This window comes from Sus scrofa, chromosome 17 (genome assembly GCF_000003025.6).
Source record: "Sus scrofa isolate TJ Tabasco breed Duroc chromosome 17, Sscrofa11.1, whole genome shotgun sequence".
NCBI classification, from domain to species: Eukaryota; Metazoa; Chordata; class Mammalia; order Artiodactyla; family Suidae; genus Sus; species Sus scrofa.
In genome coordinates, this window is record NC_010459.5 from 2689195 (window position 1) to 2716866 (window position 27672).

Below are 27672 nucleotides of genomic sequence, written 5' to 3' on the forward strand. Positions count from 1 at the left end.
AAAAGACCCAGAATTTCCAAAGCAATCCTGAGAAACAAAAACCAAGCAAGGGGCATAACTCTCCCAGACTTCAAGCAATATTACAAAGCCACAGTCATCAAAACAGTGTGGTACTGGTACCAAAACAGACAGACAGACCAATGGAACAGAATAGAGAACCCAGAAATAAACCCTGACACTTAAGGTCAATTAATCTTTGACAAAGGAGTCAATAGCATAATATGGGAAAAAGAAAGTCTATTCAGCAAACACTGCTGGGAAACCTGGACAACTACATGCAAATCACTGAAACTAGAACACACCCTCACACCGTGCACAAAAATAAACTCAAAATGCTGAAAGACGTAAATAGAGACAAGACACTGTCAAACTCGTGGAAGAGAACATAGGCAAAACATTCGCTGACATCAACATCATGAATATTTCCTCAGGTCAGTCTCCCAAGGCAACAGAAATAACAGCAAAAATAAACCAATGGGACCTAATCAAACTGAAAAGTTTTTGCACAGCAAAGGAAATCATAAACAAAACCCAAAAAGACAACTTACAGAATGGGAGAAAATAGTTTCAAACGATGCAATGGACAAGGGCTTAATCTCTAAAATATATAAGCAACTTATACAACTCAACAGCTAAAAAGCCAATGGAAAAATGGGCAAAAGACCTGAATAGACATTTCTCCAAGGAAGATATACAGATGGCCAACAAACACATGAAAAAGTGCTCAATATCACTGATTATAAGAGAAATGCAAATCAAAACTACCATGAAATACCACCTCACACCAGTCAGAATGGCTGTAATTAATAAGTCCACAAATAACAAGTGTTGGAGGGGTTGTGGAGAAAAGCAAACCCTCCTGCCCTGTCGGTGGGAATACAAGCTGGTACAGTCACTATGGAGAACAGTACAGAGATAATTTAGTAATCTATACATAGAACTACCCTATGACCCAGCAACCCCACTCTTGGGCATATATCCAGACAAAACTTTCCTTACAAAAGACACATGCACCCACATGTTCATTGCAGCTCTATTCACAATAGCCAAGACATGGAAACAACCTAAATGTCCATCAACAGATGATTGGATTAGGAAGATGTGGTCTATATACACAATGGAATACTACTTAACCATAAAAAAGAATGACATCATGCCATTTACAGCAACATGGATGGAACTAGAGACCCTCATACTGAGTGAAATGAGTCAGAAAGACAAAGACAAATACCATATGATATCGTTTATAACTGGAATCTAATATACAGCACAAATGAACCTTTCCACAGAAAAGAAAATCATGGACTTGGAAAATAGACTTGTGGCTGCCTGATGGGAGAGGGAGGGAGTGGGAGGGACCGGGAGCTTGGGGTTATCTGACACAACTTAGAATAGATTTACAAGGATATCCTGCTGAGTAGCATTAAGAACTATATCTAGATGCTCATGTTGCAACAGAACAAAGGGTGGAGAAAAAAAATGTATACATGTAAGGATAACCTGACCCCCTTGCTGTACAGTGGGAAAATAAAACAAAAATAAATAAATAAATAAATAAAGCAATAAAAGGAAAATCATGCAATGATCTCAGTAGATAAAGTGTTTAACAAAACCCAGCACCCATTCCTGATAAAAATTCTCAGCAATCTAGAAATACAAAGAAAATTCTTCAATAGATAAAGATCGTACATATATATGTATATGTATGAACCCAGGAGTTCATATCTCACTAGTGAAAAATCTGAGCACTTTCTCCCTAAAATCGGAATAAGTCAAGTATGTCTACTCTCACCATTTCTTTTTCTAAATTGAGATATAATTGACATACACCATTATATTAGTTTCAACTTTACAACATAATAATTCCAAATATTTGTATGTATTACAAAGTGATCACCTCAATAAGTCTAGTTAATATCCATTACCACACATAGTTACAATTATTTTTTCTTGTGATGAGAACTTCTAACATCTATTTTCTGAACAACTTTCAAATTTACAATACAGTATTATTAACCATAGCACGCTGTACTTTACAAACCCATGACATAAATTTTATAAATCAGTTTTTATGCATTTTGACCCCCTTCACACATTTACCTACTCCTCTTCCCCACCTCTGGCAACCACCAATCAGTTCTCTACATATATGAGTTCATTTCTTTTTCGCTTGAACCTCTTTAATTTTACATTTATACTCCAGGTGCTAAGCAGTGATTTCATAAACAAATTGAAAGCACCCAGACTGGAAAAGAAGTAAATATGTCTTTGTTTCATACTACATGATAATCTAACTAGGCTATTCTACAAAGAAGTTACTCAAACTAAAAAAGTGAGTTTAGCTAGACTGCAGGATAAAAGAGCATAATAAAATCATATATTTTTGTAAACTAGCAATAAACACTGGGAAAATATTTTTTAATTCAATGTACAATAACCTAAGATTTCTATCTATCCATAATAGCTTATTAAATTCTTAGGAAAAATATGATGGAAAATATTAAAGACATTTTATAAAATATTTCTCAAAGAAATAAAAAAAGATAAAAATAAATGGAGAGATAGCCTGTGTTTATGGATAGGAAACCTCAATGCACTGTTAACATGGCAATGTATTGTCCCCCCAATAGACAACTGTTGTATCAATAGAATGTCAATTAATACACCAGAAGCCTTTCCTATAGAAATTGACAAAATCATTCAAAACTTATGTTCAAATACAAAAAGCCTAAAATAATCACAATAACATTGAAAAAGGGGAAAGAACTGGAGGGCTAACACTATCTAGTTTCAAAGCATAATGTAAAGTTATGATAATCAAGACAGCATTGTGTTGGAAAAATCACAGACACACTGATGAATGGAACAAACTAAAGAGACCAGACAGACCTACATATATAGGGATACCCCTTGCAAAGATGCTTAAGCTGGAGTTCCCGTCGTGGCGCAGTGGTTAACAATCCGACTAGGAACATGAGGTTGCGGGTTCAGTCCTGCCTTGCTCAGTGGGTAACGATCGGCGTTGCGTGGCTGTGGTGTAGGTTGCAGACGCGGCTCGGATCCGCGTTGCTGTGGCTCTGGCGTAGGCCGGTGGCTACAGCTCGATTCAACCCTAGCTGGGAATCTCCATATGCGCGGGAGCGGCCAAGAAATAGCAACAATAAAACAACAACAAAAAAAAAAAAAAGACAAAAAAAAAAAAAAAAAAAAAAAGATGCTTAAGCATTTTCATGGAAGAAGGATAATCTTTTTTAACAAATGGTTTTGGAACCACTGGGTAGCCATATGCAAGAAAACAAACACTGATTGAATTCTCTCCCACTATTTATAAAACTTATTATGGCTTTCTGACCTATGTGTAAATCCTAAAACTATAAAAAATTCTAAAAGAGAGCATGAGCTAAAGTGTTGTTACACTAGATCCTGCAAAGTATGATCCTTGAAAGAACAAACTGATAAATGGACATCAGCAAAATCAGAACCCTCTCCTCTTTGAAGGACACTGTTAAAAAATAAAGGCAAATCACAGAATAGGAGGGAATTATTACATCACATAAAGGATTTGCATTAGAATATATAAACAACTATCAATATCAATAATAAGAACACTAGCAATCCAATTAAAACTTTGGTAAGGACTTGAGTGCATGGCCGTGACAACTACTGCCACTGCAATGAGCCTCCTCAACAAGCCCAAGGGTAAGATGACCCCAGGGGGGGCTGTAGAAGTTGGGGGAGGAGGAGTTTAACACGGGTCCACTGTCCATGCTCAAGCAGTCAGTCAAGAACAACACCCAAGTGCTTATCAACTGCCACAACAAGAAGCTCCTGGGCCACGTGAAGGCCTTTGACAGACACTGCAACATGGTCCTGGAGAATGTGAAAAAACAAAAAACAACTTACAGAATGGAAGAAAATAGTTTCAAATGATGCAACTGAGAAGGGCTTAATCTCTAAAACATACTAACAACTTATACAAATCAATAGCACAAAAAGCCAACAATGCGATTGGAAAATGGCAAAAGACCTGAATAGACATTTTTCCAAAGAAGATATACAGATGGCAAATAAGCACATGAAAAAATGCTCACATCACTGATTATTAGAGAAATGAAAATAAAAACCACCACGAGGTACCACCTCACAACAGTAAGAATGGCCATCATTAATAAGTCCACAAATAGGAAATGCTGGAGAGGGTGTAGAGAAAAGGGAACCCTCTTGCACTGTTGGTGGGAATGTAAATTGGTACAACCACTATGGAAAACAGTATGGAGGTACCTTAGAAAACTATATATAGAACTACCATATGACCCAGCAATCCCACTCTTGGGCATATATCCGCACAAAACTTGCCTTGAATAAGATACATGCACCCATATGTTCACTGCAGCACTATTCACAGTAGCTAAGATATGGAAACAACCTAAATGTCCATCAACAGATGATTGGATTAGGAAGATGTGGTATATATATATATATATATATATATATATATATATACACACATATACATACAGTGGAATACTACTCAGTCATAAAAAAGAATGAAATAATGCCATTTGCAGCAACATGGATGGAACTAGAGACTCTCATGCTGAGTGAAGTAAGTCAGAAAGAGAAAGACAAATACCATATAATATCACTTATACCTGAATCTAATATATGGCATAAATGAACCTTTCCACAGAAAAGGAAATCATGGACTTGGAGAGCAGACTTGTGGTTTCCAAGGGGGAGGGGGAGGGAGTGGTATGAATTGGGAATTTGGGATTAAGAGATGCAAACTACTGCCTTTGGAATGCATAAGCAATGAGATTCTGCTGTATAGCACCAGGAACTCTATCTAGTCACTTATGATGGAGCCTGATAATGTAAGAAACAGGAATGTGTACGTATTCCCTAGGTCACCTTGCTGTACAGTGGAAAATTCACAGAATACCATAATTCAGCTATAATGGAAAAAAATCATTAAAAGAAAAAGAAAAAAAATTGGTAAGATATTTGAATAGACAGCTCACGAAGGAAGGTATACAAATGGCAAATAAGCACAAAGAAAGATGCTTAACATCACTGATTATTAAAGAAATGCAATTGAAAAACTCGACTAGATATCACTACACATATACAAGAATGTCTACATTAAAAAGACTGATCATGACAGTCAGTGCTGAATACGCTGAGTTGCTGAACCTCTCATTCCATATAGGTATATAATCTGGTAAGTCCAATTTAAAAAGTTTGTCAGCTTCTTAAAAATTAAATATGCATCTAACCATAGGAGCCAGCCATTCTACTCCTAGATATTTATCAATAGAAAAGAAAAGTATATGTCAATGAAAATGCCTTTACACTTATTTTCAGAGCAGCTCTATTTGTATTAGTAAAAACCTGGAAACAACAGGCGAATGGATAAGCAAGCTGTAGTGTCTCCACACAATGGAACAGTACTCATCACTGAACAGAAACTAGTCATAAACACTACAACATGGATTAATCTCAAAAATGTTATGCTAGCTAAAATAAGCCAAATGGTAGTACATATTATCTGATACCTATTACATAAAATTCTAGAAAATGCCAACTAATCTATCATGAAAGGAAGGAGATTAGTGATTGCCTAACACATAAGTGGTAGAGAGGCAGGGCACCAAGAATCTTTGTAGGTCACATATGAGGTGCACTATTCTGAAAGTGGTGATTATTTCATGGATGTATACTTACGTTGAACTTATCAATTCTTACATTTTAAATATATGCAATTATGCATCAATAAAATTGTTAGGAGAAATAAAACAAGCTTGAAATTGGAAATTATATAGTTCCTGGTACTATCTAGGATAGAAATTTAAGGTGTTCTTGTCTTTTTTTAAATTTATTTTTATTTTATATAGGAGTATAGCTGATCTACAATGTTGTGTTAGTTTCAAGTGTACAACAAAGTGATTCAGTTACATATATATACATACATATATTCTTTTTCAGATTCTTTTCCCACATAGGTTATTACAGAATATTGAGTAGATATTCAATATTGAGGACCATTCTACGCTACACAGTAAATCCTTGTTGATTATCTATTTTATATATAGTAGTGTGTATATGTTAATCAAAAACTCCTAATTTATCCCTTCCTGCCACCTTTCCCCTTTGGTGACCATAAATTTAATAGAAATATTTTTAGACTAGGCACTTTAAAAAACAAAGTATCTCTTTTTCCTTTATCATTTTAAAAATCACCTTAACAGAGAAAATTTAGGTTTTTTATCTTTTTTTTTTCCTACAGGCATTGAGAAGAGTATGTTCTATTAAACAGTCCTATTTTGGATTTTGCAAATTCATATACCTATCTGCTCTCTTCTGCATATAGGCTAAACTATATTTGTTTGCAACACCTTTGGATGATTATATATCTGGTGTTTGCTTTATATCAAATAATTCTGTATTCCCTACTGTTAAATTTCATGTATTCATGTAAAGTTTTCATTCAAATATACATTTAGTAAGGGCAGCTAAAATATGCAGGCACTGTACTGGGTTGTGAGGTTACAATAAGAAAAATGACATGGTTTTGGTTCTAAACAGTCTTTTAAAGGAGAGAGTCTCATGCAAATAAATAACTAATATACTGTATTATACATAAGACGGAATTGTGAGAAACAAAACGAATGGTCAGTTTGACTATGGAGTTGGTGGAGTTCTGGCAGTGCAAAAGATATACTTCAGAGAAATCTTCTGGAATTAAAATCAAATATGCTGAGTTTGAAGGGTGAGAGTTAGTGGGGCAGATAAATATAAGGAAAAGAATATCATATACAAGACATGAAGATGCCTGAGATAACTTCAACTAAGAGATAAAAATTTGATAATGGCTGGTGTGTAAAACGCAACTGCCACAGAGTCTGACCTTTATCCTAAAAGTAGAGGAAAGCTTATAAAGAATGTATGCAAGATGGTGACACAATCACATCTATGTGGGAGAAGAAATTAACATATTAATATTTAACTTTGGCTTCTTAAAATATAAGAGCACTTTAATCAAACAAGTATCAATAGCTTATCTAAATCTTTACTTACTAAAGAGATGGTCATAATATTTTACACAGGAAATATACCTTAATACTTTTTGCACCTTTGAGTCATCCACACGCAGAATGGCATTTTTCACTTGTATCTCGTCTGTGCCATGACTGTCTTAGTCTATTGCTGAACACTTCTGGGCAGTTGAGGAAACACTTTCTTGGGACTCTTAAGTTGGTTGAAAAAGAAATTGTACCCATCTTCTCTAATTTTGTGACTTTTCTTTCCCCCCCAAGAAAAAAGCCAGATTATGCACAGGATAACAAGTTTTATTAAAGGAAAATGAAACTAGTGGTGGGATCCTTGAAAATAAGCAGAAGTAAAACCTTTGACATAGGAAAGTTCATTAGGCCCATTTTTGATATTTCTTCTCAATACGCTTCGGCAATATATTTGTACCCTCAGGTTAAATGTTCCTTTGTCTTAGTGTTTTCATTTAAGAGTATTGTTGATCCCTAAACATCTACGATCACATTTTTAAAAGACACCATACGTTAAAACTTCTCTGGCAAAATCCTATTGGGAAATAAAAGCACAAACATTCAAGTGCAGTATTTCTCAAAGTGGTACAAAATAATACCTCTATATATTTGGAGCATGTACAGTATAACATTATCCTTCAGGTCAAGAATCATTTGGAACATAGAAACACTGCATAAAGTAAAAAATATCTTACAAAGTCTTGACATCTTGGAAATAGTTGATAGGATATAAAATATTCAAAAATATCTCCAATTGATATATACCTACAGAGATTCTGATTTTTCTAAATATTAGGAAAATAAGAGAAGCTATTGATTTTTTAATAATTGAGTAAACATTTATCAGAATAAAAACTTTATTCAATAAAAGTTACCATTGGATACACATAATCCTGAGGAAACACCTCCTCAACAATTGCCTGAAAACATTTCTAGAATTATTTTTCATATCACTTAAACATTTTATTGACTTTTTTCTTATCACTAGGTGTTGATAATCTTCCCTACAAACATCTTGTCTTTTCCATTTTTATTCATATTTAGTTTTTGGCAACTATAGCCTTGTGTAATTATGTTGGAACAGGACCAAATTTAGGAAAAACTGTAAAACACAAAAATTTGTCTTTGGCTCACCTCCCACCTCTAGTGTTTCATGGAGTAATACCATTTCTCTCTATCTATCAATTTCTCTTCTGGATTCCCGGGGTATTGTTCCCAGATCTTCTTGAACTCTAACTGAGGTATTAGCTCCTAAAAACATAGGTTAATATTTTTGTGGGGCTTTTGCTTTCCTGACAATGGGAACCAGAATGGAAACTTGATAATAGAAGACATGGTATGCACTGCTCCTGTCAGCAGCCACATTCATCATCAAAAATCCAACTCTGCCCTCTGAGAGTCACAGAATGGGTCTTCTAATAATAACCTGATTGTTCATGACTAAGTCAGCATTCATGTTCAAAGTAAGTTAAATGAAAGCATGCATATGTAAGTTTGTGCTATTTGCAGTTTCAATGGTTTTGCTCAAGAACTTCTAACTTCTGCCTATCTTATTTTCTCTTTATTGTATAGAACTTTCAGAGACTGGTAAAGGAAGTAACAATAAAAGTGCTCAGGTGAATAACAATTAGGCGCTTAATGAAAAAGAGAGGCTTCTAAACACAGGTCAAACCTTGTCCTTCGCATCTCACCTGAAGCACGCCGGCCACTCCAGTCCACCAAATGCAGTTCCCTTGGGACCTACTGGATGGACACACAAGGTCTCATGAGGTAAAAGGCTAGGACACTTGCTCTTTCTGACCAGGCAGTGCTGTGGCTGATTAATATCTACCCAAAGCCACAATCACCTTCTGATCTGAGGAGCAGGTGACGTGGAGATTCTGAAGTGTCTTGATAAATTATGCAGGCTCATCAAACAATACACAAAGCAGGTTAAAAAAAAGTCAGTCACTAAAGTGGTTTGCTTTGTCCTTTTAAGAACTGAATCAAAGTAGCTCATCATCAATCTTTGACAAGCTCTAGCATGACAATACTGGGAAACTAGTGTTACACGGGTACCATATAATGAAATGTTTAGGAAAGGAGAGAGGAAGGGAACAAAATAAACAAGTTTGTTTCAATAGCCTTTGAAATTTTACTTTTTCCATTCTTTCTCTGGGTGAATAAAAGACCAATTTATTCACAATATCCAATGCCTTTCCATGATCACGTCTTGTCCTAAGCCTTCCTTCCTCCTTGCTGACACAAATTATACCCAACTTTCAAGCATCTTTCAAGACCCATATTAAAGGATAAATGTTATACGCTCCATAATCATCCATTTTGTAACAATCCCAATTTTCATGTTATTCCTCTAACAATTGTATGTATGCTGTCTGAACCTGTATCTCTTTTAGTACAGTTACAAAGTGGAATTGAAATATATAATCGTTATTTTGCCTTTTTGGTTTACCTCATCTCCTTCACTATTTAGTAATTCTTAGGCACAAAAACTTTCATCTTGTATACATTGATGCAAAGAGTAGGTGTTTTAAAAATTATGGGAAAAATGATTCACCATACCACTTCATTCAAAATTCACAAAAGAGGATGTTAATTGGCATTACATAAAATAAGTTAATACATAGGAATTAAATATATAACTTCTAGTTTATTAGAATCTACCTTGTTCCATAAAGAATTTAAAGCAGTGAGAAAACATAAAAATGTACATGTTTGTTTAACAATATATACTAAGAATAAATTAGCAAGTACAACTAAGTCATTCTTAAAATGAATATATTCAAGTTTATAACCTCTAATTTTGTATTTTGTTCTCATCATCATAGGAAACCAGCTGTTTTCACTAGTTGTCAACAGTCTTTCTAAATCTCATGATTATAACAAATGTACAGTATTTTTAAATACATATATATATACACACACCTATATATATTTCTATGTTACTCAGAAAAAAGGAGAAGGATTAAGTGGTTCTTCTGATTAAATATTTTTGGGGATTTTCTCAAGAACATCAACAGGAATTTTGTTTGCTTCTATTTATTATTTTTTTCACAAATGGTATGGAGAGAGTAGGTCAACTGACATCAGACTCCTGGCTAGGCACATAAACCCTTCAGAGCATGGCCTTCTCCAGTCTCCCTTTCCCCAGGCATCAAATGTCTATGGCCACTATTCACACAGATACGTGGCAAGGGCACCCAGTTCTGAGCAGGCCTATAGTGTGGCCCTTCCTGGGAAATCCTGACTTTCACTTTATTTGGTTAACTCTTCCTCCAGTATCCAGCTTCAAGGTAATTTCCTAGGAGTTTCCATTCTTATTTCCCCCGTTTAGTGCTCTCTCTACAATTGGTCCCATCCTGGTTTACATTTGGTACCCCATTTTACTCTTCACAGTGTCCAGGTTGGATGATAAATTACAGCCATGGGGTTCAATTTAAAACCAGCCTTGACTGGATGGTCAACTCCTGGCCTCTCAACTCCAAGCACCTCTGCCAGCTACCTAGTGCCTTTTATCAATACTGATTAACTGAAGCTTACTCTGAAATCTTATCAAAAATACTGAAAGGAAACATATGGTCAGACTGTGGTTGTATTATTGCAAAGACCCACAGAGGCAGGAGCTTTAGGAAATTTTCCCAGAAATATTCCCCTTTTGGTTTTCATGAGCTTGAAAACAGAACATGCCTAGTAACATAACAGTAATGCCAAATTCCAAAGGCAGCCTTGCGATAGCTTTGCCAGCATATAATTCACTTGATAGAATTCTAAGGCTTTCATTTCTCATGACTCATATTGTTGGTGATTTGAGATTAGGGCCACAAAAGGAACAGACCCAACTTTTCACTAAGGGTCTACCTGAATTTTGCAAGACATTTTCCAGTGATAACAAACAAGGCTATAATGTAGTTACTGACAATTCAATTTCTCTATGCAGCACAAAATTTCTCCAGAACTTTCATCTGAAATATTTAAATCTATGACTAGTACTTTCTGAGTTCAGCAAAATAAAACATATTGTTAACTATTTAAGTTGAGGGCAGGGTTAAGAAGGTGGCTGTGGTCAAGACATGAGTTCAATTCTTAGCACATGCCTTGTAATGTTTAAAATTTAGCTAAGATGGAGTTCCCGTCGTGGCGCAGTGCTTAACAAATCTGACTAGGAACCATGAGGTTGCGGGTTCGGTCCCTGCCCTTGCTCAGTGGGTTAACGATCCGGTGTTGCCGTGAGCTGTGGTGTAGGTCACAGACGCGGCTGGGATCCCTCATTGCTGTGGCTCTGGCATAGGCCAGTGGCTACAGCTCTGATTCGACCCCTAGCCTGGGAACCTCCATATGCCGCGGGAGTGGCCCAAAGAAATAGCAAAAAGACAAAAAAAATAAAAAAATAAATAAAATAAATAAAAAAATAAAATTTAGCTAAGAGATGATATAAGATTGCCATGTTATGATTCAATTAGAACAAATGGGACAATCGCTGTCCTGGTACATCAATAGCATATACCGCCATAAATCCTAAATCTGCTCAAGAGGGAGAATTTTGTAAGTTCATACTAATATCTGATGACATCAATGCATAAAGGTTCAGGTTTGAAGTGAAGAGATTCAAAGAAAAAGAACTGCAAATGGATAATATTACAAACTGTAGTCAACCTATCTAGTTTCCAAACAACTGCAAACTACTAAAGCAATATCTGTCTGCTATCAACTTGGTAAGGTTTTTATAAAGATGATAATATCTACTGTTGATAAGAGTCTGAGCGTCCTTGTGATCTACTGAGAATGTAACAGAATAGAGATTTTCTGGAGAACAACTTGACAATAGTAAAGATTTCTACAAAATAAAGACTAAAACCTTTAGTTCCACAGCTTCTGCCAATTAGTCCAATAGAAAATAATAACAAAATTAAATCAGAGTCTCTGGGGCTGAGTCCCAGGAAGAAATGTTTCTTATCTGTCCCCCAACGCTGAGTAATTCTTTCATAGCAAACAGTCTTATTAACATTCTCTTAGAGTAATAAATAGAACAGGCAACATGATGGAAAACAGAAATTCTACCCTGATCAAGAGACTTCTCCAACTCTAAAACTCAATTAAATTAATAAAACCAAGTGTTTGACTCTGTAATACAGTATTTCCTGGTGGGAAGAGAAATCTCAACATTATGGTCAAAACAAGCAATTTAACCATTGTACGTAATGAATTGTTTTAGATTTTTAAAAATAGTCAAAAAATAGTCAAAAACTAGAGGACTATGTGTGTCTCTGCCCTCTCATCCACAGTCCCTATTCAGTTGGTCTGCAAATTCTTCTATTCTCCTTTTCATACAATGTTTCAATCTGTTGCTTCTCTCTCCTTTTTAATAATGATACCACAGTTCAAATCTGTATTCTCTTTTAGATGGGCCTTTATGAAACTTACCGTCTGGCCTCTCTGGCTTTGCTTCTCCCCATCCTCAATTACATCCTATACTCTGCTACAAGATTCAAGTTTTGGTGGGGAAAACCATGCTTTAATCATAATACTCAGTTATTGAAAATGTTTTAATAGTCCCTGCTACCTATACAACAAACACAATATCTTTAGCATTACATTAAAGTTTCTTTATCATCAGACTCAAGCTATCCTATCATGAGTTGACCTTTCTTTTCTCACCCCATTGTCTCACTTCCAGATCACTTCTGCCCCTTACTCCAGTTAAACCACTTGGTCGGAATACACCCTGTAATTCACAAGGATCCTGACTTTTTTTTTTTTTTTTTTCCCCATCATATCTTCTCTCTAGAAAGCCCCCCATACCTCACCACTTTGTGATGTCTACCCTTAAACTCAAAGATTTCTCCTCTACAAGTTAATGACTTCTTCCCCTTCCAACAGGAAAGGAGCAAAATGAGCCCTTGGAATGACTCAATCTGCATTACTGTGGTGACAGAACTGGGTGAGGCTGCCTGAAAGCGAGGGATGGCAGTGTTATTTGTTTGTTCTGTGACTGCAGGTACAGGCATCATGTATCTCTGTGGACTCCCTGACCTTACTCTGAGCCTAGCAGGATATTCAGAGAATCTTAGTGCACTTGGGTTATGTAATGGATCAGGCAGGAGATCTGCATAAAGATAATACTTAATCCAAAAAGTTAAAAACAGAAACAGGATAATCTTCTAAAAGGAGCTATGAAGCTTAGAGACTGCTTCTCTCCCTATTTTACATGCACTTAGGGAGCTAGCTAATTAAAGAAATTCTCTGGTGAATTTCCTATAAAGGGAAGAATTCTTTGGCAAAGCAAATAACCAACACAATTTATAAAATACTTATGGAGTTAGGTGTTTACAGTATCACGAAATGGCACATTAGAGACTCCTCCTCATTAATTTGCCTCTGTAAGCACTTAATTCTGAAGGAATCTCCAAGATTCTAACGAAAATTGGGTTGTAGATGATTTAAGTTGTTAATTTTGATATTCTACAGAAGAATGTTAATGAGAGTATATTTGTTTTTCTATTTAAACCTTACAGCATAGCATAGACAAAAGAATCTTCACAGGTAGCATTCTAATGTTAAATTTCTTTTGATTCAGACAAAAAAGCAATGAAAGTTTTCTGTGGTTAAAAAAAAGTCTATTGTGTTATTTATATATCTTTGATTTGGGAGCAAAAATTTGGTACTTCTTTCTCAGTCTAAGTAATGATAATTCTTTAAAAGTCTATTGTGAAGGTTTTATTGTTGTTCTCCCTTTTAAAATAATTCTCCTCCCAGTTGTAGATAAACTAAATTGTTACAATGGAATAAGACTTAAAGCTCTGGTTTTACTTTGAGAATTTTATCATCGACATGCAAAAGCTTTGAAAAGAAGCATGATTATTATTTTGGTACTATGAATATAAGAAAGAAAAGGAATACATACATACATACTTGTTTATTGGGCCCTGTTTTTCCACAATGTCAGATTCTTAATTTTAATATATAGCAGGTTTTGGGGGTGGCAAATCTGCCCAAGGTAGGAAGAAGAACTAGGATATTGCCCCTCAAACTGCAGCTTCTTGGTAAGAACACTGGTTTTTGTTTTGCTGTGTTTTGTTTTGCTTGTGCCTAGGATCCATGTATATATGGGTGTTTTGGCAAAATTATTTGAAATTCTAGACAAGCGAAAATTTCCACAAACCAGTTCTTGGTTTCAATCTCATCTTCCAATTTCTAGGCCAATCTTCATCACAAGTGCAATTTGTTTGATGTTCTCCCTCCTGCCCTCCCTTCCTTTCTCTCATTCTTTCTTTCTTGGAAAAGCAGAGATATGTTTCTAAAATTTTTGCAATGCATTACATGTTCAAATAATAAAGTTGAAATGCCTGAAAAGTAACCATATGGTGAAAATATTTGTTAGAAAATCCTATATCACATGCAAAATTCCCCATATGTGAGTTCCTGCCTCCCTCCTTAGCACTGTCTCTATATTTTAGACATTCTTGGCTAATGTCAGTTTCAAGATTCTGTCAAACTGTTTCACACTCCCATGTCTTTGCATTTGCCATTTTCATTGCCTGGAAATCGTATTTTCACTGAATATTTTTACTGAAATTTACTCTCTGCAGAAAAATGGTGCTAGGTCCTGGGAAGACAGCAATGAAATGATATTCACAGTTGCTGCCCACACATGACTCAGCATCCTTCCTCCCTGCCAAACTCCGCTTATATCTTGCATTTTTTGTGCTTCTTTCTCTGGGACACGTTCCCTAGCCAGCCCAGTCAAGACTTATTAATCTCTCCTTTGAGACACTGGTATAGCTGTAACTGTCCTGATCAACATACTTTTTGATATGGTTATTTCCCATGATTCCTGATTCCCTTATGAAACAGTGAACTTGGTGTATCTCTTTCATTTTTGTATTATTAGTACAGTGCTTAGCATGGAACAAATTAATTAATTGATAGAATGACTAAACTGAGTAACTGATTTTTCTGAAGAGAGTAAATTGAATTTCAATTTGACTATTGTTTTACACATACTAATTTAAGCCTTTGCAAAGCACATATTGATATGAAACAGACAACTGGCACAGAATTTTAAAATGCAAAGTTACAGAATCTACAATGAATGTAATCTCTTACATGAGTATGATATGCTCTTACAATAAAACCTCAAAATTCTTCAATTTTATTACCTGAAATATAAGAACTATGATGCTCTTCTTATATTGTTCTCCAAAATAATCACAATTATTATGTGGTTCTCTCTGTATATGTGGGTATTTTTATTACAATGGTGGTTGCTATTAATATCTAGAGTGGTTGAACTCTTCAGAAGAAAAATTCTATTTAATTGGATATTCACAATGGTAAGAGAATCAGTATCTTTTATGAAAGCTGAAAAGTTGGCCTTGGGGAAAGAAGACTCCTCGTTCTCCATGAACAGAATGCAGTTTAGGCAGCTCTTTAAACTATACAATGTCTGTATATATGCAATTAAATCTCAATGTAATCTAAAGGCACCATAGTCCCCGCCAGGCTTGAGTCATCAGCTAATTGTTTATGTCCTTGAAAATATTTTTTTAAATACCAGAGTAGGATATTTTACTGAATTAATTATAAATTCCTTGAAATGGAAGATAAATTCCTTTATCTTTTTATTTACCCTACTTCCTAGCACACAGATTTGACCACAGTAGACACTTAGTAAATATTAGTCAATTTTATTTAGGTTTCCTAATTCTACTAAAAGAAACCTGAACAAATTTCAATGATTTGGGGATTTAGAAATAAAATAGAGAATGAATTAATATAGTTTTTCAAATATTTGACATATTTTATTAACTATGCATGGTTCCAAAGAGCCATGCAGATCCATGCCATAAATTAAATGAAGTTGGATTCTAGGTCAGTTTAACAGAAACTGTTTTTATAACAGTAGTTGCCTAATAATAGGATGGATTTCATATAAGGTCTGTTACTTCCCACTGGTGGACATTAACAAAAAGGATGCCTAGAAGGCATCAGAGGACTATCTTTGGCTGGGAGGTAAGAGCTTGTGAGACGATAGCTATTCTATAAGTGCTATAAAAGAGAAAAGGGCATAGATGGGTACAGTAGTCCCTTGGTATCTGTAGGGGATTGTTTCTAGAACCCACAAGAATACCACAATTTTCAGATCCCTAATATACGGACCCTTATATACAACAGCATATTATTTACATATAACCAAGATACATCCTCAGATCTCAGGTTACGTATTATGAGTAAACTAGAATAATCATTTTTAGATTACTCATAATACCTAATATAATGTAAATGGTATGTAAATAGTTGTAAATACAATGTCAATTTTATGTAAATAGTTGTAAACATGCAGCACATTCAAGTCTTGCTTTACGGAAATTTGCAGATGTCTAAAATAATAGTTCTGATCTAGGATTGCTTGAATATATGAATGTGAAACTCAAATATATGGAAGGCTGAATGTATACTCAATGCATGTGCTGGTTTATTCAATTATCTTAATAACATGATGCGTATATATTTTATAATCTATAATACATATCCTCCATGTTACTGAGTTGTAGATTGCCTCTGGACAACTTCAGAGACTCTCGAGTTCTGTGGACTTCAGGACCAGTTATAAACCACCTGAGAAGTGACCACACTTTGCTAGAAAGGCAGGGTGGCTAGAGTTCTGAAAAAAATTCCTCAAGTTGGAATACATACTACTAGTATTGGAATGTTCTGAAGCAGTGGAATGTTCACTAATTAAGATCAAGAGGAGTCATTATACAATAACACATTTTCAGAGTTAAAACATTTAGATAAGTTCATGGACTTAACTCATTGATGGAACAGGATTTCTCCATTCAACCAACATCTGACTTCAGTTTCCACAGGAATAAAGATGAGAAGTTAATTTTCATCAGAATTTCATGAGGAACCCCAGCTTCTTCAGCTGATCTTTGTTGACCAATGGTCAGATACTGTTTAAGAAACATCATTTTACTCTTAAAAACTTCTGGCCACATGGATACCTAACCAGGAAAAGAAACCTTAAAAAAGGGAAAATAAATTTCAGACGCATGCTTCTGTAATATTATTTGTCCAATTCCCCTTAAGCTCCTTGGAAGCAAGAGAAATTTATAACTTGTGGGGAAAAAAGATATGAAATTAAGACATTTATTCTTGCTTGTGCCATAGTCATAAGACTTACCAACATAGAGGACATAACCTAATTACAACAAAGGCTACAAGTAAAGGAAAACTGTGACTGACTTTTGGAATTCTGAAGAAAAAGATTAAAGTGTGGTAAGTGTCAGGGACATACTTTTCAACTAAAAATATTATTCATCAATTTTAGAACTTCAAATTTTATTTTCTTCCAGTGACAAAGAAAAATGTCTTTAGTAATAGGACTTTGTAGTTTTCCCTAGGAATAATTTAAGTATTTTAACATCTTTGAAAAGAAAATGGTCTTCTGGTTGCCAGCCTAATTATTGTGCTATACTGTTTAAGTAAACATAATAATTTATGTGGTAATGCTTAGAGTCAATTATCCAGAGCTAAATATGACTTGAATCATAATTGTGACCTGGTTTCTGCTACAAGCACATTTTGTAGATAAGTTTAATTTCAATTCTATGAAGGATATTTGGAACTAAATATAAATTCTTGGGGTGGAAGCTGATTTTTTTTTTTTTTTTTACTCTACTGATTTTTATTCAACAAAAAGCTATTGGTTTAAATTTCACTAAATTTGATTTAAATTTCACTAAATTTAAATTTCACTGAATTTATTCATGTAATTTAATTAAAGCAGGACAAATAATATACTATAATATGTATTATATTTGTATTATGTTTTAATATTATATTCTAATATATGTTTTTTCTTTATTTCCCCTAGGTGTCCTTGACATGCAGATCCTCTTCTATATACAATATCAAATCTAGACTGAACTTCAAGTTTTCTTTTTAAACGCAATGACTTCTGGGCATGGTGAATCCCAAAGTGTATATCAGGTAGTGTACTATCTTCAGTGAATGCATATGGGCCTAAGTACTATTTTCTGAAAGCCAGATGGGATTGTTATGAATGAAACAAAATTCGCATCTATTGCATTAGAATTTTAAGATGACTCCCCTGATTCCACCCTCTTAGGTACATTCATTTTCTCCTAGTCAGTCAAAGAATAATCTACATACCTCTGTGAAACAATTTTATGGATGTAATTACAGTCCCAAATCGACTGATTTGATAAAGGACATGATTCTGGGTGATCCTGGCCTAATCAGGTGGGTTCACCCTTAAAAGGGATTTAGTTCTTCCTGAAGAGATTAAAGAGTAAGAGGGATTCAGGAGGGGAAAGAATTTTCACTGATGGCTTTGGAGCAAGAACTGAGAGCATCTCTTAGCTAAAATCCAAAATGAAAACAGGGATCTCATTCCTATGGTTGCAAGGAAGTGGCAACAACCTGACTGAGCTTGAAAGAGTAGCCCGAGCAACAAATGAGAATACATTCTTTCATCATGCTGAGTTTGGCCAGAGTGAGAGTCTGAGAAGATAAACCAATCATGCCATGCCCCTGTGTCTGACTAATAAACTGTGAAATAACCCATGAATGTTGCTCTGTGTTGCAAAGCCTGTGGGAATTTTTCATATGGTAATAGAAAACTAGCTACATCTCCCATGTAGCTCAACACAACATTACCATTTTAGATAAATGAATCCTGTGGAAATGTACTGAGACTCAAATCAAAATAAAGAAGTGTTTTGAAGAGAATAATTATCCTCTAGGTCCATAATGAACTTCTTAATTAACTCACCATTCAATTGAGGTAAGTAGGCATCAAGTACAAAGAGCATGTATTAGAGTGGCTAGCAATAAAATCTCTAGCACTGTGTTTCAGCACTTTGCACCAAAGCTTCCTTATCTGTAAAAAGAGAAACTAGAACCTGGTTATTTCTGAGATTTCTTCCAAGGCAAGGCATCTAAAATTTAAGTAAATGGTGGTAAAGTGAATGAGCTGTGATAAAGTGGAAAAAATACAGTACTAGGGAAAAGGAGAAAAATATTTGGGTTAAATTCTATGTTATAAACAAGGAACATGATGTTACATAGATTGTTTCATTTCTGAATCATAATTCACTTGTTTGAAATTGGGGATAAAACCACCATGACTCAAAATTCTTTGTGAAAATTAAAAGTTATCATGGGGAACTGACTTCCGCAAGGGCAGTGAGGAGCTTGCTGAACTCATTTCCTCTCCAAAACAATGAAAATATGGACGAAACAACTAGTATGAGCCATTTCATAATCCTGGTAACCAACCAAAACACCCAAATAAATAAAATATTATCAATTCGAGAGAAAATGCTGAACCTCTATATGACATATCTATGACATTTTAACTTGGGGCTATTCCCATTCTCTCCTCCATGCTCAGTGATGTGGTAGCCAAAATCTAATAATAAAGAGACAATTTGGAACTCTGTTGAAAGTGCCATCCCCAAAGCACACTCAATGCTTCATGAAACATTTAGATCTCTGTGAAATACAAGCAAATGTAGAAATTAAACAACACTCTTCTACAAAATCAATGAGTCATAAAAGAAATCACAAGAGAATATATTTGGTAATATATGAAAACAGCATGATATTCCAAAACTTATGGGATATAAGTAGAGCTGTGCATAGAAGGAAATTTATAGCAATAAATGTCTGCATTAATAAAGATCAAATTAGTAATATCATCTTCCACCTTAAGATAAAAGAACAGCAAACTTAACCCAAGCAAGGAGAAGGAAGGAAATAATAAATATTATATTAGAAATAAATAAAACCAAGAATAGAAATACAATATAGGATATGAACAAAAGCAAAAGTTGGTTCTTTGAAAAAATTTTTTTAATTTTTTTTTTTTTTTTTTTTTTTTTTTTGCTTTTTAGGGCCACACCTGCAGCATATGGAGGTTCCCAGGCTAAGGGTCAATTTGGAGTTACAGCTGCTGGCCTACATCACAGCCACAGCAACGCAGGGTCTGAGCCGCATCTACGACCTACACTAGAGCTCATGGCAATGCCAGATCCTAAGTCCACTGAGCGACTCCAGGGATCGAACCCACAACCTCATGGTTCTTTGTCAGATTTGTTTTCACTGCACCATGATGGCAACTCTGGGTTCTTTGAAAAATAAAAAACTTTTTGTACATTGGCGATGAACAATTTGCAAATGAAGTTTACAAAGAGACTATTATAACATAATGAAATAATAAAATTTCTAATAAATTTATGAAAAAAGTGCCAGGTATATACTGAATGCTATAAAACATTATTGAAAGAAATTAAAGATGATATAAATAAATACGTACTATGTTCATGGATCAGCAGACAATATTGTAAAGGTGGCAGCACATTCCAAATTGATTTATAGAGTCGATCACTTTCAATATCCCCTTTTTTAAGGGGTGGGCAGGAAGGGAGAACAGGACTTGAAAAGCTGATTTAAAAATTATCAGGAAACAGGAAACCTTAAAAATTATCAGGAAACCTTACAGGAAACAGTCATAGGAAAATACAAAGAAAGAGATTTTCCATTGTGGCTCAGTGGCTTTGAACCCAGCATAGTGTGAGGATGCAGGTTTGATCCCTGGCCTGACTCAGTGTGTTAAGGATCCAGTATTGCTGCAAGCTGTGGTACAGGTTGTAGATACAGCTTGGATCCCACATTGCTGTGGCTGTGCATAGGCTGGCAGCTGCAGTTTCAATTTGACTTCTAGCCTGGGAAATTCCATATGTCTCAGGCGTGGCCATAAAAAAAGAAAAAAATATATATACAAAGGAAAAAACTAACTAAAATCTTCTTGAAAAAGAACAAAGTTGGAGGGTTCATACTTCCCACCTTCAAAGCTCAGTACAAAGGTACAGTAACCAAATCACTGTGGTACTAGCATAAGAATAAGATGTATATATCAATGGAACAGAATTAAGAGTTCAGAAATAATATCTTACATTTAGGGATAATTGATTTGATCAAGGATGCCAGAATAACTCACACAGAAAAGTACAGTCATTTAAGAAATGTTGCTGGAAAAACTGGATATCCATATGCAAAAGAAAAAAATCTGAAGCGCTCACACTACACACACAAAAAAACTAATTCAAATAGACCTTAGATCTAATTCTAAGAACTAAAACTATATAACTCTTAAAAAATATAGGAGTAAATTTTCATGAACTTGGGTCAGGCAATGATTTCTTAGTTATGACACAAAATAGAAGAATATATATTTAATTTACTGTATTAAATTAAAAAAAACTCTGGTGTCAAGGAATCAACAAATAATGTGAAAAGATAACTCACTGAATAAAGATAAAATGTTTGCAAATCATATATATGACGAAGGACTTTATACAGAACATACAAAGGTCTCATCATGCAGCAATAAAAAGCAACTAGCCCAATTAAAAACTGGATAAATATTGAAGTGGAGTGATCCTGTTGATGTTTCTGAGACCAGAGATGGACTATAGATCTACCATGTCTAAATAACCCTTTATATGTATGTGTCTATTCGACTAGGCAAAAATCCTCATATCTGATAACATTACAAAGTTTTTTTAATGATATATTTTAGTGTCTATAGTTTATGTATAAGTGTGCTAACATGAGCTAAGCACCTATTAAAAATCAACTGCTTCTAAGTCCTGATAGTTACTTAGACTTTACTTGGAGGCAGGCATTTGATTTGTGTTCCAGCACACATTATATATTTTGAACAAACTTCTGGCATTTATTATCTACATAAAGACATTTCTTTAAAGTAACAGGGTTAAGATTTTAGAGATATAAAAAATCATATTTCTCTATCATGTTGACCTGTGAGCACTCTATTGCTATACACAGATGTACAGATTCTCCTTTAACTAATCTATATGATTTTTTAAGATAAGGCCAAATTAGTTTTACAACTGAAGCTTCCAAAGCATTAATTTCCTTATAAAATAAATGTTTAGTTCCTATGGAATAATGATAAGGAAAAAATTGTAATTCTGGCAACTTACGATTCCAATGAATCTTTATTGTCTCTGTTATTCACACACTTATGCACTTTTTTTTTTTTTTTTTTTTTTTTTTTTTTTTTTGCCATTTCTTGGGCCACTCCCATGGCAAATGGAGGTTCCCAGGCTAAGGGTCCAATCGGAGCTGTAGCCACCGGTCTACACCAGAGCCACAGCAACGTGGGATCCAAGCCACGTCTGCAACCTACACCACAGCTCACAGCAATGCCGGATCATTAACCCACTGAGCAAGGCTAGGGATCGAACCCGCAACCTCATGGTTCTTAGTCGGATTCGTTAATCACTGCGCCACGACGGGAACTCCACTTATGCACATTTTTTAATTTTTTTACTATACTTGCAGAATTGTGGACATTTGGTAAATCAGTGCTGTATGGAAATAGGCTGTCCTGAGACTGAATATTCTTTCATCCAAATCTAAGAGAGCAAGGGTAAGGGTCGTCTTTCTTCCCAAGTGAATGGCTTGGATGTTCCATGTCCAAAGTAGAAGAGCTGCAGCTGCAGTCCAGTTCCCTTTTTACTTGAGAGTAACTGAGAAGTAAAAACTTTAAAGCTCTTAGGAAGAAGATACAGGTTTTCACTTGAAAGCCAAATCATGAACAATCTTCTCTTTTTCCCTTTATCCTTTTATTTTTTTATATGCTAACATTAGAAGACATAAATCAATGCTATTCAGAATCTTTTCTAAAAGTTTCCTATTTTAGGAATCTGCTGTGTTTCAGACAATTGCCAACCATATTTTTTCTTATTTTGCAGATATATTATTCAAGTTAAAATATAATTTAAAACTGTGACCAATAAAAGGCATTTTTTTGAAAAAAAGGGGAAAGTAGGTATATTTTATTAGCTACTGGGGAAAAATAAGTAGCATGGTGGTTCTATATGGTTTGTCCTTGGCCTATATTTTCTGATGTCTGACTGGTTGGGAATGAGATGAAGTTGGCCTATATGCAGTATTTAAGTTGAATGTTAATATCTTCCAAAATAATGCAGGAGTGTTAAGGATACTGTTGACTTAAATGTATGCATATGAGTGACTTTCAGAACAGCTTATTTTGAGATCTGTAAGAGGAACAGAGCAAAGGAAGGCTATATTGAGAAGGATTCCTGTGGTGTCTAAGAGGCAAGCACTAAATAAAGAATGGCAAAGGCAAAGCAACTCCAGTCACCCCAGTGTAAGAAGAAAGCTGTGGTAACAAGAAAAGGAGTGTGATTTCTACCTCAGTGAAGGGGAACACAGTTTCAAGAAACAGTTGGATAGCTAATACGAATGCATTAGTGAAAGGAGTATTAGGAAAGGTCAGCTGAATTCTTACAGTCATTTTATGTTATTTCCATAAAGACAACAGATTGGATTTTTAATTATTTCTGCCTACATTAAGAATGTATTATTTAACTGGTCATAGAATTAGAAAACTATGAAAAATGGAGACCAAGGTGAAAATATATATAACTGGGTAAGTTCTTTCATTTTCCAAAAACTGACTTGTGGGAGGCCTTTCCTGATATAGCTTATTGGTTTGGCCTAAGAGTTTCTTAAATATCATATACTGGTAACTGCCAAATCAATAATATATACATACTATATGTTACTGCTTCAATAGTTCCTAGTTGTTTCACTGGTAATACTCTAATGAAAACACTTTGCAGTTTTCTTAACTACTACCAAAGCACCTAGTGTATAGCACATATGAGGTGTCCCTCCCTGCTGACCACCAGTTACATTTTGACTTAAGCCTGTGGATGTATTTCTATAGATTCCAAAACCTGCACTGGACTCAGCAACTAAAGTGCACTTGTATGCATTCCTGCCCTACTTATCAATGTGTGACTCTCTCTCTCAGATAGTTTAGGTAAGAGCACAAAATATAGACTCAGAGTCTTGGTTCAAGTTCTATTATTTATTTATTTATTTGTTTTTTATAATCTTTTTTTTTTTTTTTTTTTTTGTCTTTTTTTGTTGTTGTTGTTGTTGTTGTTGCTATTTCTTGGGCCGCTCCCGTGGCATATGGAGGTTCCCAGGCTAGGGGTTGAATCGGAGCTGTAGCCACCGGCCTACGCCAGAGCCACAGCAACGCAGGATCCGAGCCGCGTCTGCAACCTACACCACAGCTCACGGCAACGCCGGATCGTTAACCCACTGAGCAAGGGCAGGGACCGAACCCGCAACCTCATGGTTCCTAGTCGGATTCGTTAACCACTGCGCCACGAAGGGAACTCCTCTATTATTTATTAACTGTGTGACTTGGCATACTACTTAACCTCTTTGAACCTAAGTTTCCTCTTTACAACTAATGGAAAGAATAATGCCTTCCACTTACTTTAGATAAGGAAACTAAAATGAAAATATGATTTCCGTGAAAATATTATTCTCATGTTACCCACGTTTACATTATTAGTGGCATAGTATTATAAGTTAGTGCATAAAGACTTTATTGGTATTTACTTTAAGAAGACATTACTTTTTGTTCCCTTTGTTCTATCCCCCATCTCTGTCTCTCTCTCCTCCATACAACTGTCACTGGTAGAATTCTCCAGGAAACAGAGTCTGAGACAGAATGGAATGGATAGGATGTTTGTCAGGGAGTACCCCCACGGAAGAGGGTAGAAAGAAGAAGGTTTGAGCAGAGGGAGAAGTCCAGTTGGGATGCAGGCCATGTCAGCCTCAGCCAAACTCAGCAGGAGTTCTGGAGTTCACATTGGCCACTCAGAGTTGTCCTGCCTTGGCCAAGTGGCCAAGACACTGTTACCATAGTCTCAATCGGTCACATCCTATATGTGAGACCTTGGGCAAGGTGGCTCCCAGCAACTGAGGCAATCCCTAAAGGGACTGATGTCTGAGGGCCACTTGCTCACAACATTCCCAGAAACTGGAGCAATTTGTTCTTCCTTGCGGGTACATTAGGACAGCGTATCACTGTGTCCATCACAGGCTTCGAATTTTATGAATTTAAATATATAAACAGTATCATGTATGATATTTTGATCTGTTTCTATTTTACCTTTGGTGTATGTCTATCAGATTTATCCATATTGATGGTTTTAGATGTGGCTAACATAAAATTATTCTCTAGAAGTTCTTTCTACGTAACAGAATAAACACTGATAGTGCTGTATCAATAGGCACAATCCCAACACACGTATCACTGCTGGGTAGAAGAGATACTACTAAAATAAAATAGATTCATCTGTTGCGACATACACAGGTTAGGTTTTTTTTTTTTTTTTTTTTTTTTTTTTTTTTTTTTTTTTTTGGTCCTTTTGCCTTTTCTTGAGCCACTCCCATGGCATATGGAGGTTCTTAGGCCAGGGGTCTAATCAGAGATATAGCTGACAGCCTATGCCAGAGCCACAGCAATGCCAGATCCAAGCTGCGTCTGTAACCTACACTGCAGCTCACAGCAACGCCAGATCCTTAACCCACTAAGTGAGGCCAGGGATCGAACCCACAAGCTTGTGGTTCCTAGTCGGATTCGTTAACCACTGCGCCACGACGGGAACTCCTGGTTAGGTTTTTAAATCAATTAGCCAATTGCTCAGAACAGCAATTCTGACATTCCAGCTTACTCTGGGTATTGCTCACTATCTATATTTTTCCTCCTAAGCCCTATTGCTTGATTTGACCAACATGGTTCCTGACAGTAGCACAACTCCCTCCAATACCTTCTTTAGTTCACTTCCGGTTTTGTATCTCCAGTTCCACTGTTTTTGATTTTTCTCCTTTCTTACCTGCCTTCACCACTGCAGTATCAGTATCATTTGGCATCAGGTCCAACTTCATTAATGTTTTTCCCACAGAATGTAACAAAATACATGATATGGAATGAGTGTACGAAAACTGTTGATTTTTTAATGTTTGAGCATTTCTAATTTTGCTGATTACATCTTTTTATACCAATGTAAGTTACTCATAATTTTAAAAGGGCATCATGAAATATTTTTTGAAATCAATTATATTTATCAATTTTAAAAAGACACTGCAAAAAGGTTAATGCTTCCCTAGTCTTTTTTTTTTTTTTTTTTTTTTTTTGTCTTTATAGGGCCACACCTGCGGCATACAGAGGTTTCCAGGCTAGGGGTCTAATCAGAGCTGTAGCTGCTGGCCTACGCCAGAGCCACAGCAACGTGGGAGCTGAGCTGCGTTTGTGACCTACACCACAGCTCATGGCAACATCAGATCCTTAACCCACTGAGCCAGGCCAGGGATCGAACCCACAATCCCATGGTTCCTAGTTGAATTCCTTTTAGCTGTGCCACAATGGGAACTCCCATGTTCTTTTTTGTCTGTTTTTTCAACTCAAAGAAGAACTCCTGACTTTATACACTATCTTTCAAAGTGCCTCACCTTCTGATATGAACAAGAAGGCCTATGAACTTCCCAGCAACCTATTTCTAAACAACAGAGCACAAGGTGAGAACCAGAGGAAGCTCCCCCTGGGTTTTTCAGCTGTGTTCCTTAGGATGTTGGGTTATTAAGGATTCAGGGGCCACTGCACTAGGAGAGGCTAGAAAGAAGGGAGGACTCTGGGCTCACCTCAACTTATGCTTCAATTATATTAAATATTATGCACTGGATACCTATTATATTTAACTTTTAAAATGGGTTTCCCTGCTAAACAAAAGAGAGAGAAACAGAGTTGAAAATTGCTGATCTAAGGCTTACCTCAGTTAATATTGAAATACATAGGCCCAGAATGGAATTCACTTGTCCAAGAGCCAATGACATTCTCAATTTCATATTTTACTCTCTTTCAGAGTTTGTTATTAATACCAGCTTGGTTATTGGCCTTAGTAGCCCTGTCTCCTGAAATCATAACCAGGCTCAGTTTCTAGACTCCAGCTCCTACTAAGCAAGACCGTGGCTTTGACCTGGCCTTAAATTCACACATATTCCTCACAGCTATTCACGCTGACATCTGGTTGTGGTTTCTGTTTTTGCTAAAAGAAGTCACTTATTTTGCTTCTCTTTTACCTATGTCATGGGTCTTGACAATAGTAGCATTACAGGTTCTCATTTAGGTTTAGGGAAGGAGATACTTGTAGGCGGCTTGGGACAGATATGATGATGGAAGCATTATCCTCTTACATACTATATACTTAGACTAGCAATCAAGTAATAACAAATTGAATCGTAATGAAGCCAACCATTTGTTTTGTCATCCTTAAATTTCACATGGGGAATTTAGCATAAACTAATTACTCTTGATGATTATTTGACAGATTGGTTCCAAAGACTATGGAAAGAGATAATTTGAAGCATCAGGTTGAATAAACAATCACTATGTTTCTCTAAGAGTCTGATTAATTCTAAACATAAATGTCTTATTTAGAATGCACTGTGCTGGATACATACAATGCACATCTTTCCAAAAAGCTTTCCAAACCTGTCATGTTTATTGGTCTGAGTCTACTGTAAGACTCAGAAAGACATTAAAGACCAATGTCACATAATCTACATTAAAAAGTTCACAAATTATTTCTATATTACTATAAGGTAAATGACTGACTTTATTTTCTTATGTAATAAACTATAAATAAATAGGATTTTTATTCTTATG

General features: G+C 35.6%; 1 protein-coding gene and 1 non-coding gene across 6 annotated transcripts in view; both read right to left on the bottom strand.

Moving 5' to 3' along the window:
• The window catches only part of SGCZ (sarcoglycan zeta), a 1021521-nt gene that overhangs the window by 661102 nt on the left and 332747 nt on the right, over positions 1–27672 (bottom strand).
• MIR383 (microRNA 383) lies at positions 8847–8928 on the bottom strand. Its single transcript, NR_049181.1, has one exon. It is a non-coding gene; the product is annotated as a microRNA 383 (primary transcript).